The sequence below is a fragment of the Mus musculus genome, chromosome X, assembly GCF_000001635.26.
Source record: "Mus musculus strain C57BL/6J chromosome X, GRCm38.p6 C57BL/6J".
NCBI classification, from domain to species: domain Eukaryota; kingdom Metazoa; phylum Chordata; class Mammalia; order Rodentia; family Muridae; genus Mus; species Mus musculus.
Window position 1 is genome coordinate 111,516,005 of NC_000086.7, and position 20,558 is coordinate 111,536,562.

At 36.8% G+C, this 20,558-nt stretch overlaps 1 protein-coding gene across 6 annotated transcripts in view; it reads right to left on the reverse strand.

Moving 5' to 3' along the window:
* Window positions 1-20,558, reverse strand: part of Rps6ka6 (ribosomal protein S6 kinase polypeptide 6) — a 150,261-nt gene that overhangs the window by 128,168 nt on the left and 1,535 nt on the right. Inside the window, exon 1 of one of the 6 annotated variants that reach the window (XM_006528401.4) lies at window positions 20,240-20,527. The exons of 4 other annotated variants lie outside the window; for them this stretch is intronic. The gene's annotated coding sequence lies outside the window, so the exon portion shown is untranslated. Of the gene's footprint in view, window positions 1-15,099; window positions 15,306-20,239; window positions 20,528-20,558 lie in introns of those variants that run through there. One more of the 6 variants, XM_006528400.4, reaches the window with a different exon arrangement.

A 20,558-nucleotide genomic window follows, 5' to 3' on the forward strand; every position in this document is an offset into this window, starting at 1 on the left:
CAGAGTCCCCAGGAACAATCAGTGACAAGGTAGTTTTTCACTCTGAGGTTTCCATGCCTGTTGTGAGAACACTTGAAAAGCTACTCACCACAGAGAAGCTGGCCCTTCACATTCATCCAGAGGCTGCCAGCCTGCTGCAGTTCAAGGGCACAGGACCAAGAAGCAGGAGTCCCGGTTTTGGAGTTCCACCTCTGCCACCTACTTGCTTTGTGACCTTGCAAGTTCCTTTACCTCTAACAGCGGATTTAATCACAGACCTGAAAGCACTTTGCAAAGCACAGAGCACTGCAGAAGTGTGAGGGATGATTATCCAAACAGCTTTCATGCCAAGCCTTCTGGTATCACCCTAAAGGCCTCCTCAGCTTTGGCACAGATTTCTCAATTCCCTGGTTGCTCCCTCCAAGCCATATCTGGCTTGGGAGCAACAGCCCTAACCTTCCCTTCTCTTGCCAGCTTCCTCCTTAATGGATGCAGCTGAATATAGTTATTCTTCATCAGCTCTAGGCTATACTGGAGAGGTCCAGTTTTTCTCAGGAAAAGGAACTACCTTTTAACAAATACCAACAACTCTTCAGAAATAACCTATCAGTGATAGGTGTGAGAGAGGGAATAAAAAAATTGGAGCAATCTTCAGCTTCGGGGAAGAAATAATCGATTTGAGTGAGACTTGCTCAAGGAGCTCTGAGTGCTCAGAACCAGAACGCATGCATGTACGCACACACATGTGCGAATGCGCGCACATGCACAAGCACACACACAGGCACCCACACGTGTATACACATACAAATCCTTAATGATTTCACAGTCCACATACTGTAGCAACCAGAAATCTTACCTGAATGCTGCTTTCTGCTTCTAAGCCTGTGCTGGCCACTCTGACTGCCTTCTCTCTACCACCTGTGAAGATTCTAATTCAGTGCAGCCCATTTATACCCTTTTGGGAGTGGCAGGACTCCAGGAATCCCTGTCCTCACCAATCACAAGTGAGGACTCCTCAGTCTTTGGCCATGTCTAATTTAACCCTGTCTGTGTAGACATTATATCAGTGTTGTCAGCTTCCTAACTGGGAGGCCGACTTGGCCTCAAAATTAAGGAGCTGCTGTCTTCTGCCTGCTGTGGAGAAATTGGACCTGGTTTCCTTAGTTCTCCCAGACAATTTGGTGTGCCAGTGAGGCAGAAAGCATATTCTGGTGAGCAAGTCTTACTCATAAGCAGTTTGTAGATAATAGGAAGAGGAAATCAACTGCTGTGGCATAAAAGGGTCAAGACATAAAGGGCAAAGCTAAGGTCAGAGACTGGTTCACTTATAAAAATGGAGAGAACAGGAAATAGACGAGTTAAAATAGGCAGTGGGCTTAATGCTTTCTGATCCAGGCTTGGCGCAAAAGTACATACCAAAGCAGGGTCCTAACATGCAAGCAGCACTTGGTAACTTGACATTATAACTGGCATGGGCAGAAGTAGATTTCTGAAGATAATATAGGAGCAAAACTGAAGGCACAAATTGAGCCAAGAAGGATGCTCTCAGCATGCTCTCAGCATCCTCCTTGCAATACATCCCCAAAAGTACCAGCAGCAGAGAAGCCATTGTATGTCTGAAATTCTTAGGCTGGAAAGTACAATTTTCAGCAACTGAACTGGTATGAAAACACAAAATTAAGGAAGGACATAAAAAGACATCATAATCGAAGCTGTAGTATGAAAATACAGAGGACAACATCAAGCCTAACTAAATGCTGAGTTGATGGTGGAAGTGTCTCAGTTCACTGTTAGTCCTGGCGATAGGATTACTGGGCAAATAATTTCTCCTTTTTTCATTTTATGTTCTCTACAGCTGTTTCATCTTTTAAAATTTATCCCAACTTTAGGCTTATTTGTTACAGAATGTACCTGAAGACCTGGATTTGCACGTCAAAAAGAAGTCTACTTTTCTCTTATTGTTTACAGCACAGAAATAGCAACACAAGGTTAGATAGAACTCATGGAAGAACAGCATTCTTGCGTTCATGCAATGCCCAAACTGATTCCCACCAGCAGTATTTGGGATCATATGAGTGCTAAAAGAGTGGTTCTCAACCTTTGGGTCAAGACCCCTGTGAGGAGTCAAACAACTGTTTCACAGGGTTTGCCTAAGTCCATCTGAAAATTCAGATATTTGCATTATTATTCATAACAGTAGCAAAATTAAAGTTATGAAGTAGCAACAAAAATAATTTTATGGTTGGAGTCAGCACAACACCAGGAGCTGTACCAAAGTCTCTCAGGATTAGGAAGGTTGAGAACCAGTGATCTAAGGCATGCTGCTCATTCATAAAAATAACTAGAGGCATCACTAGTCACCATGAAAATGGAACAGATGAATGGCACTGACATAATAGGGCCCAGGTGGTAGCAAATATTGTGCCAAGGGCTGAAGGCGTGAAAGGGTGAGCAGATGTTGAGACTGTGTAGAAAATCACAGGGAAAAAAAAAACTAAATGTGCACTCAAGCATCTCCATTTAAAATAATATTCACATAAAGGTTTTCTTGTAGGATGGCATGGTGCCTACTTAGCACAGAGAGTGGCAGACAGTAAACCCCCAGCAAATTGTTGCTAATTGAATGAATCATAAATTATACACGAAAAAACCCAGGCAAAACTTTTCAAGTTCTTTAATCACAGCTGGTAAAAGATACAAAGTTGTAGTAAAATTCTTCATATAGTAAATCAATTACTTTAAGAAGTAATTTTACATTTTGGAAGTTTTATTGTCTCCTACCATGGTTTGAAGGACTAAGTCCTCTACAAGTATTTTCGTAGGTGTAATGGATTAGACTATTTAAGACCCATGCAGAATCTTAGGCACTGAGAAGGAGAAGTCAACCAACTGAAGGTAGAAAAAAATAAAAATTTCTGAAACTGAAAGAAACCTATCTTTCACCTTGCTAATGTAATAATAAAAGTTTGTTTTTTAAAATAAGTGATAGTGAAGAATAAACAGGAGGGCTTAGGTTCTCAGTAGTACAGTATTTTCCTAACATGGGCAAGACCCAAATGTGATTCCCAGTAACATGATAAATGAATGAAAGACTAAATGAATGAGTGAATGAATGAGATAGTTATTCTAATTTCTATTGTCAGTAATTTCTACTATTTTGTTCAATTTAAGTTCTATTTCAATCAATAGTATCAATATGTTACTATATCACATGGAAAGAAGACAGCAGGGTTTATGTGAAGTCCTAAATTAATATACAGACCGGCTTTTTAAGCAAGGTCCAAGGAAGTAGAAGTCTGAAATTTGGGGAAAACATTGTAGATAAACCAGCTGAATTATTATTAATCTGAGGGTAGCAACTACTTGATTTTAGTCTATTTCTAGGATGTAGTTGCACTGGCATGAATCACAACTGGAAAAAAAATTAAGAAACCATTAAGTAGGGGCCAAAGAGATGTCTCAGTGGGTAAAAGAACTTGCCACCAAGCCGTATGAAACAAAGTTCATACCCTGGTACCCACAAATTGTTCTCTGACATGTACACACAGAATAAATAAATAAATAAATAAATAAGTAAATGTAAATGAAAAATTTTAAAAAAGAATCCTGTAAGTGAACTTGGCCATTATTGGAGAGCCAGAGATAAAAATGATAGATTCAATTTTATCTTTGTTCATTTGGTTCTTTCTCACAGGATTTCTCTCCTGAATCTTAGGATTAAATTTTGGGACCTGTCTTCTTGCTTACTTCTCTGAGTTTTCTGTCTTTTCCATTCTGAAGGTTCTCCACTGGGCTGTTTTTATCCAACTCCTTAACAATTTTTACTTGTTCATTCCTCAGATCTCTGGGACATGTTAACATCATGGAACTATTGAAAATCATTGTCTCTAAAGTTATTTTAAACCTGAATATATCAGGATATCCTTGACTTATGGTTCATTTGTAACCCCACAGGTACCAAGTTGACAAGAAAAAATAAAGAGAAATGAAACCAACTTCTAAATGTTGAGGGAAAAATACCCATCTACCTGTGCACTATTTTTTCAAATTTTAAAGTTATTTTTACCTTATTCTAATGAAATTTGGACATTTGGTGATTTTTTTAAAGTTTTTTTTTCAATTTTATGAAGGAATGTCTATTCTCAGATTGTACTACATACCAATTAAACATACTTATGTTGAAGAAAACTTGTTCTTTTAAAGAGAGAAAATATCATTAGAGCAGAAGATTAGTATAAATTCTAATCTCTATATCATTATATTCTCTCATAGCCTTGAATAAGTTGTTTGTCTTCCTTAGGTAAGAACAATAATTATTACTATAAAGACATATTATTTGCTATATGATAAAGGGAATAATTTAGGTGGTATAGCCTACTCAATATTTATAAAATCTTTACAAAGTAAAAGCTATTATAATCATGTATAACCATATTATAGATTTAAAGTTTAAGGTGTTGAAAAAAGGGGGACTGGAGAGATAGTTCAGTGGTTATGAGCACTGACTGCTCTTCCAGAGGTCCTGAGTTCAATTCCCAGCAACCACATGGTGACTCACAACCATCTGTAATGGGATCTGCTGCCCTCTTCTGGCACACAGGTGTATATGCAGATAAAGCACCCATTATACATAAAATTTTTTAAAATCTTAAAAGATGTTAAAAAATTACTCAATGTTGAGAACTGAAGCAGTTATCAGCAAAGATTCAGGTCTGTCTGACCCCACAGGCCACACTTAACCACTACAAAATGATGTTGGTCTAGCATTTTATTGAATCTTATTTTCTTCATTTATAAAGAGTTTGTTAGATGGATGCCTAGAGTTTCTTTCATCTCTAAGAGATTAAGGGTCTAATACTCTGACCTTGGCTATTTGCTGAGAGGGCAGTAAGAGCAAAATGCTGGGGACATATTCTTACCTTTCTATCACATGGAAATTGCCTTGTCAAATTGTGGCTTTCCTAATGATTTGGGGAAGAAGAAAAAATGTGTAGCATCAAAAAGATTCTGAGTCACATGGACCAGGGTAGAGGGAAAGTCCAGTCTTTCAACTGAGAAAGTAAAGATATGAGAGAAGCACTCAGGTTTTCTGTTCGTGAATCTATGTTTGGTAGGAAGAAATAGAGATTCTTTTCTAAAAATGGAAGAGAAAAATCCCTGGTCCAATTGGTAACCAATAACAAAGAAGCAAAAAGTCTTTGAACTTCCTAAGAAGAATTCAGAAAGGCTTGTCTTTCAAGGAGGAAAGTCTTGGTATATTAATTTCAGTGTCATAAATAACGAATTACTACCAGGGAGTAATATTCCAGAAGAGAAGTACATGTCTCTGGTTGACATACCAAAAAGGCATGGAGCACTAGTGAGGCCAAGAGTTATTCCGGGAGTTATTCTCCCTTCACATTCTCCTCCTTTAAGATCTTGTTCACTGTTGTAGCTTCAACTATCACATCTATGTGGATGACTCCCAAATCTATATCTGAAATCCTATCCTATCACACTAGCTCCAAATCTGTATCTCAGCTGCCCCTTAGACAATTCCACAGAGACGTTTTGACGCTGCTTCAAACCCCTGAAGTGCCAAACCTGATTCACTTATCTTTTGCTCAAAGCCAGTTTCTGATAAATTGAAGAAAACCCTTCATAATCTGTAAAGGCAAGTAAAAATGTGAACTATTACCGTTTGTGTTTGTCTGCTATGGTTTCTGGAAACAGAGTCTTTTTGTGTAGCCTAGGCTGGATTGTAACTTTCACTCTCCTGTGACAGTTTCCTGAATGATGGAGTGTGTACTGTGCTGTCAATGACAACACTGTTGTTCTAGGAATTTAAGCATGAGACTCCAGAGTACTTGTCCAAAGGTAGGCCCTTAGCTAAATCTAATAGTCTTCCTTTACATTCTCAATATCATCAATCACTGCCAAACTGATAAATCTTCTTATTTCTCACCTTTCTTCAAAGAATGTACATTTGTAAATCATTTGTCACATGGTAACCAAAATCTTTAAGGTGAAGCCAGGCATGATGGGATATATCTATGATCCCAGTACTTGGGACGTGAAGGTAGACAGGTAGACCCTGTCTCAAATATATTAGATGTACTTTCAAGTACCAGCTATCTCTCCTTGGATGTTTTTCTGGCACATCACTCTCTATATATCCTCAATTAAATGACTTTCCTTCCCTGAATCAGTTGTTTCTGACTTCTCAGTATTAATTATTAAACACTACAGTCTATTCAATCAGTTTTAAAAAAAATCTAAGGATAAGTGTAGAAACAGAGCCCAGCAGCAGTAGGCACATGCATAATAGCCTGGGGTTTATCTTAGCAATAAAAATAATAATAATGACAATGATGGTGGTAATAATAATGACCTTCATCATTAATTACAGAGGCAAATTGTCTCTGAATTTCTTCTCTTTCTTGGTACTTACATCTACTATTCTCTGAGCCACCAACCTTAAAACAACAACAACAAAACAGCTTTCGATTCCGATATAGCTAGACCTAAATTTGGTTTGACAACTTACTGTCTGGTGTTGGACAATTTTTAAAAGCTTTTTGAGCCATGATTTCTTCCTTTGTAAAACAGTGATGACATACTTATTTCATGAGGTTGCTCTCTGCAATAAATGGAATTATTGTGTATACAGTTCTGGTAACAAAGTAAGTCTCAAAAATGTATTCCCTCTGTTGAACTCACGATTCGATTACAAATAGCTTCTTTTCTCTATTTCATTTATCTCTGCCATGGTCTGTATTTCCTTTCCTCTACTGGTTTTATGTTTGGTTTTGGACTTCTTTAAGTTTCTTAACATGTAAAGCTAGGTTGTTGATTTGAGATATTTCTTCTTTTTTTTTTTTGACAGAGCCTCATTCTGCTACCCAAGCTTACGATATGCAACTCTGTAGTTAGTGACCCTCCCCAGTATCTCACACTATACTGGTTCTCTTTCTCCAGTTTGTAATATAGTAATTTACAAATATGAATTTTCCCTCTGGGTACTGTTGTCACTACATTTTACACATTTAAAATGGTGTTTTGCATTTTTATTATTCTCAAAGTATTTCTGAATTTCTCTAGTGGTTTATTCTTTGACCCATGATCTGTTTTTAAAAATGTTTGCTTTGTAATAGTGAATTATTTCATATTCATGTATTTGTGAATTTTTAAATTATTTAATTACCTTAAAATGAATTTTTATGTGCATTGGCATTTTGCCTGAATGCATATCTGTGTGAGGGTGTCAGATCTTGGACTTACAGCCACTTGTGAGCTACCATGTGCGTGCTGGGAATTGAAACCAGGTCCTTTGGAAGGGCATTTACTTCTCTTAGCTGCTGAGTAATTCTTTAGCCCTATATTTGTTATTTTTTAAATTTTTAAAAAATTTTTAAATTTTAAAATTTTTTAAATTTAAAATTTTTTTCCTTAGCTTTAAGTCTGTTTTGACTAGTACTAGTATAACCTGCTGCTCTTATTGCTATTTGCAGGAATAATTATATATTTTCTCACTTTCAATCATCTTGTGTCTTTGTGTCTAAAATATGTATTTTAACTATGTTTAAGAGGGCACACATGGAATCCCCGTACTCAGAAAGAAGAAGCAGGACAATTGCCATAAATTTTGGACTAGTCTGTTATTCATAGTGAATTTCAGACGAGCATGGGCTATAGAGTAAAGTCTTGGCTCAAAAAAAAAAAGTATCTCAGGCTGGAGAGATGGCTCAGAAGTTAAGAGCACTGACTGCTCTTCCAAAGGTCCTGAGTTAAATTCCAAGCAACCACATGGTGGCTCACAACCAACTGTAATGGGATCTGACTCCCTCTTCTGGAGTGTCTGAAGACAGCTACAATTTTCTTACATATAATAAATAAATCTTTGGGCCAGAGCAAGCGAGGACACAGAGAGCAACCATCCATAATGAGATCTGACTCCCTCTTCTGGAGTGTCTGAAGACAGCTACTGTGTACTTATAATTAATAAATAAATAAATAAATAAGTAAATTTATCTTTTAAAATGTGTATCTTGTAGGCAGCATATAGATGGAGCACACATTTTTGTCTTTATGCCAATATCTATTTTTCAGTTGCTTAATCCATTTGTAGGTAAATGTTTACAAATATTTAGGGGCTTCTGCTGTTTTGCTACTTCAAAAAATATTCTTATATATTCTTTAAGAATTTCACACATGTATACAAAGCATTTTTATTGTATTTACTCCACAGTCTCTCTTCCAACTCTTTTTTTTAAAAGATTTTATTTTATGTATGTGAGTACACCGTCCCTATCTTCAGACACACCAGAAGAGGGCATCAGATCCCATTGCTGTGGTTGTAAGCCATCATGAGGCTGCTGGGAATTGAACGCAGGACCTCTGAAAGAGCAGTCAGTGGTCTTAACTACCGAGCCATCTCTCCAGCCACTCCCTTGCAATTCTTAAACACCTCCAGTCATAATTTTGTCCCAACTTCATACCCTCTTTTTTATAATCACCTAAGTCCAATTAGTGTTTCCTATATGTGTACAAGTTTAGGGCAATTCTAGAACATGGACAAAATATGGTGGAGCACATTCCTGAAGAAAACTAGTTCTCCCTTCCCCTTTATTTATACCAGTTGTATGTGTGTGTGTGTGTGTGTGTGTGTGTGTGTGTCTGTGTCTGTGTTCCTTGGTCCTCCACTATTACATTTTTGCCTTTGATTAATATTTTCTAGTACATAATTTTGATTTCTTCTTCATTTTCTTTTCTGTATATGTTATAGTTATTTTAGTAGTTACCATGGGAATTATAGTTAACATACTAAATTTATAATAAACTAGTTTGAATTGACACTAAATTAACTTTGAACATTAGCCATGCTCTACTCCAGCTCCAACTCCTGTCCAGCTTTAGCTCCATCCTTTCCCCTTATGTGAATTTAATTTTTATATATATTTAATCTTTTTATATATACTCTTTAACATTGATTGTGATTTCTACTTGCATTTGTCTTTTAAATCATATATGAAACAAATACAAGACTTATAAATTAAATATAAGAATTCTAAAAATAAATATAATAAATATAACTGTACAGTTAGGCTTATCAGATATCTCTTTTTGTTTGAACAACTTGAAGTTGTATGTTATTTCTTTTCACTTCAATCTAAAACCTTCCTTTTGCCATTTCTTGTAAGGACTAGGTATGTAGCTACCATTCACTATAATTCCTTTGCTTTTACTTATCTTGGGATGCCTCAATATCTGTTTCACTTTTGAAAAAACAATTTCCAAGCATATTGTTTCCAGGTTTTCCAAGTATATTATTTTCCATTGAGGTATGAGTGAGCAACACCATTTCTAGGCATATAACAGAAGGAGTTGCAAATAAATGTTCTCAACAGAAATCTTCATAATGCTGGAGAAATAAATTTAGGAAAATAATATTTGAATGGTAACAAACTAGAAACAACAAGGATATCAATAAAATTCATAAAATTAAATTAACTAAATAGAAGAAAATTATATGATAATCACAGTGAGTGCAGAGAACAGAGACAAAGAAATGCCATGAAAGAGAAAATGATATAGGGGAAAAACAAAATGATCTAGTAAGTATACTGTAAAAGAGGATAACATTTACAAATGGAATTAAACATTAGAAAATGAACAAGGGAAATTCCTAAACTAATGCAAGGAATTGATTTGCAAATCTAAAGGCTACAGTCTGTACTTCAAGTGAATGTAGTATATGAATTGAAAAGGTCAGATCCTAATTACACTACTACATCTAAAGAAGACAGTGAAAACCAGAAAGTAGGTCATGAACACAAAAGAAAAACTGCCTGATATCAGATATGTTGTACCCTTTCAGGTATAGCTAATATCAGAAGGCAAGAGGAAAGTATCTATAACAATATAAAGCACAGGATCAAAAGCTGTATTAGGAAAATTGTTTGGTGATATAAATTTCAGTATTAGTAGTAGTCACCATGTGGTATGTATGTGACTGTGATGTATGTGTATGGGTGTCTATGCAGCCATGTGCATGGATGGAAGTGAAAGGGCAACTTATGGAGGTAGTCTTTTTTTTCCTTCCACCTTTATCTGGGTTTCAAGTATGGCACTCAGGGCACCAGGTTTGTACAGCAAGTGCCCACCGAGACACGTCACCACCAATTTCTTTCTTCTGTTCTTCTTGCTTCCATCCTTCCTCCTTTCTTTTCTGTTTTGTTGTTTTCTAGTTTATTTGTTTGTTGTTTTTGCAACAGTCTTGCTATGTGACCCAGGCTGGCCTCAACATTGTTATCATCTTTTCTCAGGTTACTAACTATTGGGTTTATGAATCCAAGTCCCTAGACTTAACTTAATAGGTATTTTAAAGCCTAAAATAGCTCAGAATGCATAGCAACCATGAACCCTCCTTGAGGGAGAAAAATAATTACTGAATGATGTTATATGTCATTAAAGTAGTTAATGATGAATGACTAACCAACAGAGAAGAATGTGTCAACTATAGAGAAAAGATTGGTGGTGAATATTCTACTCAAGCATAGCCTCCAGAATAAACTGGAGGATTTATGGCTACACACAGGCTATAAATGTAACATAAGGATAAAATTATAAATGATTATATATTGTAATAACATATATATAATATATAACATTTGTAAGTTTGAAAATATCATACAATCATAAAATGGTTGATGAAAATACAAGAAATATATGAGCATTATTTTCTTCATTTTTATGTCAGGGCATTAATATATATTACATAAAACTGAAGCATAAACTTAGTAATTCATAATTATGAAATTTATCTTTAATTCTACATTTTTACATTGGTTAGTCATAAAACATTCCCAACTTCCCAATTAATGAATGATTATTATGAAGGTTACCAGTCCCCATTTATAAAAAGGAAGAAAGTGTATTTCAAAGACTAGAAATGAGAGCTACAGAATTCTAATTAAAGATCAGCCAGAATTGCCAAACTCTTATTACTACACAGTAGTCCCTAAAGTGTCATAGCCTCACCAGGACTTATAAAGCACAGGTAGATATTAAAGATTTTACTCTCTAGAGACTCGGTGCATTAACCAGATAAATAGATCACTTTAAAGTAGCACTGAAGTACATTAAGGTGAATTCAAGATTCTTTACTGTGTACAAGTGTGGAAAAATGTCATTTTAAGAAAAATGCTAAGAGTAGAATGACTAAGGGGTAGTTATAGATAAACTAAGGCAGGGGTAAAACCTGGATGAGGGGAAGTGACCAAAGGTACACAGACAAGGTATATCTTTACCCGGCAAAGGTCTTCTCTTTGGAAGCTTCCAGAGCAGTAAACTATGAGGTAAGTCGTGTTTCTACTGCAACTTTTCTAGCCACGTGACTCTTGACACATCATTTTACTTCTAAACTCTAGAGGCCGCTACTTTCTGAACACTGTTCTGAATAGTTTTTACATCGCTAAGATTCTGACACCCAGGATCCCTCTCTTCCAGGGCAGGCTGCATATAGACCAAAGCTTCCCAGCCAGGATTACTATGCATAGCAATTTTATTCATGGTCTTTGGCAAGGCTCTGAAACTGTCCAGGCTTGCGATTGAAACTCTTCCATCTACCCTGTTCCAGTTGGAACTCTTGCACCTTTTTAGTTGGGTGGACACTCCTCATCCTGCCGATTGTTTCAATTCCTGCCTTAATCCTCCACCAGCTAATCTAAAGTCCTTCAAAGATTGGCTGATAACAGAGCAAACAGTGAAGGTGGAGCAGAGATTAGGGAAGCATTTATAGGGAGAAGTTTTAACCTAGTGGGATTCCGTGGGCAAAGGGAATAGTCCAGTTTGCTGGACATGCAGGGTAGATTTCTGGGAGAAAAGATTAGGAGCAAATGTGGAGACTTTGTTCCACTGGGCTGATGCTTTTAAAATTAACTTGTTTGACAATGAGGGGGTTTAGAAAGGTTTGTCTAGGGGGGTGATATGGACAGGGTGAAGTGCTATTCTCTAGGAGCTCTGGTTAAAATGTAAATCGTATTCCCGGAGAGGGCAATGTTTAGTTCAACACCTTAGAAAGTGTTTTATCAAGGAGCAAGGTGCCTTAAGGTACTGGATCACAGGCATGGGGCAAGGTAATATTGATTATGAAGGGGAAAGGAGAAACTCTTCTCCTACGGTGGAGGGACAAGACCCTCTTCTTTGGTGTCAGACTCATGTTTGAGAAACAAATAAATAACGTATTATAGTTGTTTAGCCTCATCTTTCTCACAGCCTCCTTTGCAAAGTCTAAACTGAGACTACCGTCTGCCGTGCCTAACATATATTTGGGACAATCAAATGAGGCAGCAGGTTTTATAGAATTTTGCAAGTGACAAACACTGGAGTAGTATGTGATACAGCTTATTTGTCTAACTCAGTACCTAGTGGAGAGTTGGACACTCTGTAACATGGACTAAAGTTTAAAGTTTAAATTTCTTACTCTATGTAGGATACTTTATAAGGATTACATGAAAATTAAAAATTTAATAAACATCAAAGACCAAAATAAGAAAAACAGTCTATGGTTATGGTCAATCTAACTTAGATTTCAGAAGATATAAGGATGCTTAAGAGAGAAAACAATTACTTACCATTACTTTTGTAATACCTGCTGAAAGATATAAGAGCACATTGCTACTACCCAACTTTTGTTTTAGCCTATCATTACTGGCTAATTAAATACAGGCTCCGAGTACTGCTCTGTGCTATTTAACTTTAAATAAGTGATCAAGTATGATAAATTATTAAAATAATTTATTGTCTTTAGTTTTTAATATAAAAAGTGGTAAATATTTTACTCAAAATATTTTGCATCAGTAGTTATCAGTTTCATTATACCTGGTTATATTTTTCCTGAAGCGAAGTGATCATTTGGTGATTCCATCTACATTTAATAAGGATAAAATAAGGTCTAAAAATTTAAAATACTGTCTAATTTTCAAGCCACAATCTAATAGGGCATGCACTGGACATTGCGAAGTGCTTGACAGTGACTTGTGCTGCATGGTATTTGCAGTGATTTTGGTTTTTGTCTTCCTCCTGGTTGTCTGCTTCTTTAACTAGAGCTCAGTCAATTTGGCCACTCTTAACTTCATAAAATGCTCTCAAATTGATATAAATCAGTGAAATACATAGGAATAAATAAAGGAAGAAATAAAAGAAAAATAAATAAAGGAAGAAATGAGACTAACCTATGGAACACTCAGTTCTCAGAAAAGCATTGTGAGTTTATAGACCTCGGTCCTAGTCCTGCTTCGATACTTACTGCTTTCACAAAGTCACTTTCTGTCTCAGAGCCACAGTTTCTTTATATGCAAAATAAATTACTTTAGTAGATTATAAAGAAGACATCTATCTCCATCAGTTGAATTTCCATGTGTGAGACTAATGTTGATAAAATCTTGTCCATTGTCCCTAGTGAGTGATATCAAAAGGCATGCAAATATGTAGGTGCTGGCCCTCATGATTTCATTACTTCATACAAACCTCTTGGCAAAATAATGTGGAAGTAAGGCCACTTGACTAAGTGTTCAGTTTGTAAGATTGAGACTTTTTGATAGTGCACTATACCTTTCGAAACACTTGGTATTTAAGTTTATCACAACCCACAAGGCAAGTGGCGCATGATGGCACATGCTTATATATAATCCAAACACTGAGGAAGCTGAGGCTGTAAGATTTTGAAATCTGTGTCAGTGTGGTTAAAAGATGAGACCCAGTGTTAAAAGATAGTGTAACTCCAATAGGAGTCGACGGATGCTTCACTGTAATGTCCGTCCTTTCCAGAGCTTCATTCTTGACTAAGAAACTGTTCCGAAGGTGGTGACTGGTTTGCATACTAACTAGCTCCTTAGCTCAATTCTAATATTTTGATTACAACACAGTACTTGCTGCAAGAGTGTTGGTGAGGACGTATTTTTTCAGAGCACTTATTTCTTGAAAACAAAAGCCCTGTTTGAAGAACACCATATGCAAAAGAATGTGGAAGTAACAGTGGGACAGAGTAGTATACACCTATACTCCTAATACTTGTGAGGCAGTGACAGAAGTCCTTACACCAGTTCACCACAGTCATATCACACTGTGGCATATTGAGATTCTATTTTTAAATGAAAAAAAAAGCAAATATGGTAAGCTTAAAACAAGATAAAAGGTCACCTGAGAAATGGCCTGAGTGTATCTCAGTGGTAGAGTGCTTTCTCAGAATGTACAAGGTCCTCTGTCTGACTCCAGTATTGAAGAGTACAAAGAGAGAGAAGGAAATACAGAGGAGAGTCACATTTTAAATTTTAAACATAGAAAAATAATACTCTGTAGCTACATTTTCAAGACTCTCCCCACCCCATCTGTTGAGATTCCAAACTATATGAATACTGAAATCTCCTATATAAAATTACTATATTTGCAAATAGCCTACATTTATCATCCTATATATTTTAAAACACCTCTAGATTACTTATAGCACCTAATTCAATGTAAATTCTCTACAAATAGTTATTGTACTATTCAGAAAACAATAACAAGAAAATAATTCAAACATGATCAGTACAGATCTAATTAAAAATACTTTTTAGTGATCAATCAGTCTAATCCAGTGATATAGATCCCGTAGATGAGGGAGTCTAACCATATCCATTACATTTTCCTAAAAGGCAGGATTGTGACTGCTTTACTGAGGTGTTGAAAATTTCCCTTTGAAAAGTAGGATTTCCGGACAGTTTTTCAAAGTCAACTTGAGAGTGGCTTTTCTGCACTTGAGGTTCCTGGTAGAAGAAAGTGGAAAAAGCAGAAGAAAAGAAAAGAGTAAATGAGAGAGAGAGAGAGAGAGAAAGAGAGAGAGAGAGAGAGAGAGAGACGGAGACAGAGAGACAGAGACAGAGAGAAAGAGAGAGAGAGAGAAAGAGAGAGAGAGAGAGAGAGAGAGAGACAGAGAGACAGAGAGAAAGCAGAGAGGCAAAACTAAGTCGTATAAAATAAAATATTAGCGGCTATGAGTGATTAACACTGGAAGGAATTGAAAAACAATAGGCAAATAGCTTTTTAGTTTACATCATTTGTCATATAAAGAAAAAAAGTTACTTTGACTTGGTGTCTAACCTGCAACAGGATCCACTGGAGATCTTGGTGCTCATCCAAGTGACTCTCTTCATGAAGTGCTGAGCCCGTTTCAGGAGGGCTTTCGCTTTAGAATGCTTTTAAAGAGGTGGTGGTTAAAAAAAAAAAACATCCAAAGCCTTTTGCTTACAGCTATATACTAATTTACCAGACAGACAAATCCCTCTGGGTGACAGTGTTAGCCTGAGGTACAATGAAGAGCTCTATCTTGTGACTTTAGGACAAAGGGACATCCCACCCAGAATTATACTCCTTACTAGGCTATCTAAAATTCCCAGCCTCTGTTAAAATGCAAATATCATTCCTGGAAGCAGTAACACATTAACCAGTTCACACCATTAACATTAAATAGTTTCACAGATGAGTTTTAGCAGGTTTTCTTGCAAGAAAAGTTCTGAAAGCATGGAATAAATGCCAGGGAATTTAGATTCTTATTGGGTGGAGGGAGAAAACAAGGAGAGGAAGATGATATTGAGAAAAATGCTAGGGACAGAGTCCTTTTGGTAGGAAGGCCTTGAGCTCTTGAGATAGCCACTTGGGCTTCTAGAGAGTATTACAGAAAAAGGAACAATTAATGGAAGATGCTTGGGGACAGGAAGATGAGGTGGAAGGAGAAAAGTCTGTGAAAACCAATTTCTTCAATAACTCGGTATGAGTTCTCTCGAGTTCAGTATGGTTGTTGATAAAATAAGGGAGATTGATGAGATAATAATATCTTCAGTCCTTTGCAGGGTTACAGAGTAGGAGGGTACTTTTTTTTTTTTGTCAAAAAAAATTTTTGCTCCCCAACAAAGAACATGTAGCACCTAAAAAAGTTGAATTCCTAGGACTGTGGCAGGTAACAAGCACTGTGATTAGAAATGGGAGACAAAGAAAGGACCTGGTAATAACTTGTTGCCTGTTCTCTCTGCTGATAAAATTCCGATAAATCACCCACTGAGTTGGAATTAGTAAAGAAACTGTACTCTCACAGACACTAGATACCTATACATAGAGACCAATAACTAGAAAGAATGTGTAAAGTTTTTCAGTCTCAACTATTTTGTGGCAAATGAGCAGCACTAGCTCTATCTGAACCCACACCCAAAGAAAGGAAGTGCTCACAAAGCTTCAGCCTGATAATGTTTCAAAACTCCACTAAAGTCAGAAAGAAATTTCTTGGCCATTATATAACAGTGATCTCACAAGAAATAATGTCACTATAAAGTGTGTGTGTGTGTGTGTGTGTGTGTGCGCGCGCGCGCGTGTGCGCGCACGTGCTCGTTCAGGAGCTTACATTCTAGGATTTTTTTGCTTCTTTTTTTTTTTTTTTTTTTTTTTTTTTTGCTCCCCAACAAGATACCTTTAGCAACTAGGAAAGTTGAATTCCTAGGACATTGGCAACTAACAGGCACTGTGATTTTTTTCTTCATCTATATAAAAGTTCTGATACCTGTAGGATAATAAAAAATCTCTAATTCATATATTGAGAAACAGTATAACAACAAACTAGTTAATGTAGATATTCTAGAAACCTCTACTGGCAGCAATGGGGTTAGCAAAACAGAGCAAGGGAATTATGTGGAAAAGATATAGAAATTATATCTACTCTTGAACAAAATTATGATTATCGTTTTTCTTAAATGCTGCTAATAGTCTCTCCTCCATCCTTCTTTAAAAAAAAATTACAATGCCAGAGATCAAACATGGGGGCCTTGTACATGTTAGGCAAGCACTATAAGTTCTAGGTTATGTCCCCAGGCCTTAGTGGTGGAATTTCTACCCTCCTTCTGAACATTTAGTAAAGCACAGACTGAAATGAAAGCCGTAAGTAAGAAAGAGAGGAAAAGCTCTCCGTGCATCTCACTACTTGGGCAGGGGTTTTACCAGGGTGCAATTCCCTCTGGTATCCTTGTGCTCCATAAGACAGTTTTGCTTTTCTTTACATTAAATATCCAACTCCTAGATAGATCTTTAAAATTAATTGTTCTTAGATAGATAGATAGAAATTATATATAAACATTGACATACATAATATATAATATATGTTAATAATGAATAACATAAATATATACAATTTAAATATTTATATACATTACATATGTTTACACTTATAATATAATATATAAATAATAATATGATAATATAATAAATATATAATAAACATTTATTTATATATTAATATAAATATAATAAATATATGTTTTATGTATAATTTATATATGATTCATATATTATACATGTTTATAGACTATATTTATATATAATTTATCTATTCTTATATATAAATTATATATAGTATAATATAATAAATATATAAGAATATTTATACATTATATATAAGTATATATAGAAAGACAATTAACAGTGGCCTTATAGTGGCCTAGAACATAGATATTATATGCTATATATGATATATATTAGCTTATGATAGCCTAGAGCTCACTGCACGCCCGGATGGTTTTGAACTCAGGATAGTCCACCTGCCTCAGCCTCCTGAGTGCTGGAATTGCAGGTAAAAGCTACCAAGCTCAGTTTAATTTATAGAGCTGTCAGTGATTAAAATATGGGACCTTCCTAATCCTTTCAAATGACACCATTCAGTTAATCTTTACTCTCAAGGTAGGTTCTCATGGAATACAGAAGTACCTAAGTATAACTTTTTTTTTTTTTTGATTTTTTGAGACAGGGTTTCTCTGTATAGCCCTGGCTATCCTGGAACTCACTTTGTAGACCAGGCTGGCCTCGAACTCAGAAATCCACCTGCCTCTGCCTCCCAAGTGCTGGGATTAAAGGCATGCGCCAACATGCCCGGCTTCAACCTTTTTTTTTTCAAAATTTTAAAGATTTATTTATTTATTATTATATGTAAGTACACTGTAACTGTCTCCAGATGTACCAGAAGAGGGCGTCAGATCTCATCACAGGTGTGAGCCACCACGTGATTGCTGGAAATTGAACTCAGGATCTTCGGAAGAGCAGTCAGGGCTCTTACACGCTAAGCCGTCTCTCCAGCCCATACGTATAACATTTTCTCATCTAATAACTCATCTAATATCCAAAGGTTTACATCTGAGACATCAAAAAGTGATGATTCTTGTTTCTAATTCCTCTAAGGAAAGCAATGGTGGAACCCATGGCTCCAGCTGCATATGTAGCAGAGGATGGCCTTGTCAGACATCAATGGGAGGAGAGGCCCTTGGTTCTGTGAAGGCTCTATGCCCCAGGATAGCGAAATGCAAGGGCGGTGAGGCAGGACTGGGTGGGTGGGTGGGTGGGTGGCAGAGCACCCTCATAGAAGCAGGGGGAGGGGAGATGGGATAGGGAGCTTCGGGAGGGAAAACCCAGAAAGGAGATAACATTTAAAATGTAAATACATAAAATATCTTAAAAAAGGAAGAAAGAGAGAGAGAGAGAGAGAGAGAGAGAGGAAGGAAGGAAGGAAGGAAGGAAGAAAGAAAGAAAGAAAGAAAGAAAGAAAGAGAAAAAGAAAAAGAAAAAGAAAAAGAAAAAGAAAAAGAAAAAGAAAAAGAAAAAGAAAAAGAAAAAGAAAAAGAAAAAGAAAAAGAAAAAGAAAAAGAAAGAGAAAGAAAGGTCAAGAGGGGGCGCTGGTGAGATGGCTCTGCGGTTAAGAGAACAGGCTGCTCTTCCAATTGTCTTATGTTCAATTCCCAGCAACCACATGGTGGCTCACAACTCTCTATAATGGAATCTGATGTCCTCTTCTGGCGTGCAAGTGTACACACAGATAGACCATTCATATACATAAAATAAATAATTCTTAAAAAAAGAAAGTCAAGGGGGCTTACACTAAGCCATTTCATTTGTTTTCAAATTGCTTCCCTTTAAATGGAACTCTAAACAATAAGAAAACACACCAGTGATTTTCATTTTCCCCATCCCTTGCTATCATGTGTGAGTCACTGTTCAAATTGCTATTTTGCTAGGCAACCCAAGCCTGTCTGTGTCTTTCTCCTTGCTTTAGTCATTCCACCAAGGCGTGACTTCCCCTGAGATTTAGGAATTGCAGTTCCTGTTATAACTGACATAGTTGTCAGATGGATTTGTACAGCACAAGCTTTTCACTGTCCTGATTCAGGCCATAGTGACAATAAACCAGGCCGGCGGAATGTATATGTCAACAAATAGGCTTTGAGACTATAAAAGAGTATCAATATCTGCTAACATGTCACTGCTCTCTCAAAATGAGGTTAGATTTCATACCTGAAACAACTGAGCTCGATTCCCCCCTGTAGGGGAATTCGTGGGCGGCGAGGCGGGAATAGGTGGTTAGGTGAGGAGCACCCTCGTGGGAGCAGGGGGAAGGGGGATGGGATAGGGAGTCTCAGTGGGGGTTGGGGGACAGCGGGAAACCAGGAAACCCCTGGTTTGAACACTTGAAATGTAAATATATAAAATATCCAATTTTTTTTTTAAAGAACCGAGCAAAGCAATAAACCCTTTCCTTCTACAAATTTATCTCTGATCTTGTCAGTGATCTGAAAGGAAGCTAACAATCGTAACTTCAAAATAAAATTAAACAACTTAAAAATCTACTTAAAAATCTTTTGCTTTTCAGAACTGTACAAAAAGAGAGAGGGACGTAGCCCTGGATGGTCCGAAGCCGTGTAGTCAATTCTGGCTTTGAATCAAGTTCTAGAATTACAGGCACGTACTTCTACACTGCCGTATGAGTGCATTGTTGTTTCCGCGGGGCTTTGTTTTGTTTGTTTTTCAATCTGTAGCCCAGGCTGGATCTAAACACTTGTTAATCTTTTCTCCTCCTGGGATTCCAAGTCCCGGGATTCGAAACTAAGAAATTCATACGGAGTGAGGAATGTGAACAAAAGCCTGTAATTCCAACACGTGCTCCGTGGAGGCGGAAGGATCAATTCTAGTCCAGCGTCTCTACTAGGGTACAGTGGCTGGTGTAGCCTCTGCTACATGATACCCTACATCAAAATCAATAATAAAACAAATTTGGCATGTTATTCCAATTACACCAGCTTTCTGAGATCACAAGAAGACAGTATAGGGAAGCTCTTTGCGCTCTCATTTTACCTGTATTATAGTCAGCCTACCAGCAAAGTAAAGAGTAAATAATTATAACAACAGCAACAAGAAATAACAAGAAAAATAGTACCTTTGTGAGGCTCTAAGATAAATGCTCTGCCTGCTCTCTCCTGAGCTTCACGGAGACCTCTGCGGCTACTGAGACCACGGCGACTTCTGAGTAAGGAAAACTCCCAAACCTTTCTTCCCATTAAGAAGATAAGGAAAGTGGAGCAGAGAGGTAGTGATGCAGGAAGTGATACAGGCCTGGAACGCAGGCCAGTGTAGCTCCAGGGTTAACACCTAATCAGCGGGTTAAACTGCCTTAACACCATGTAGCTCTTTGGTCCCCAGGCCCATCCTGGAGTAGTCAATAGCCTAAATTGGGAGCTTTCAAACCATTGTCTAAA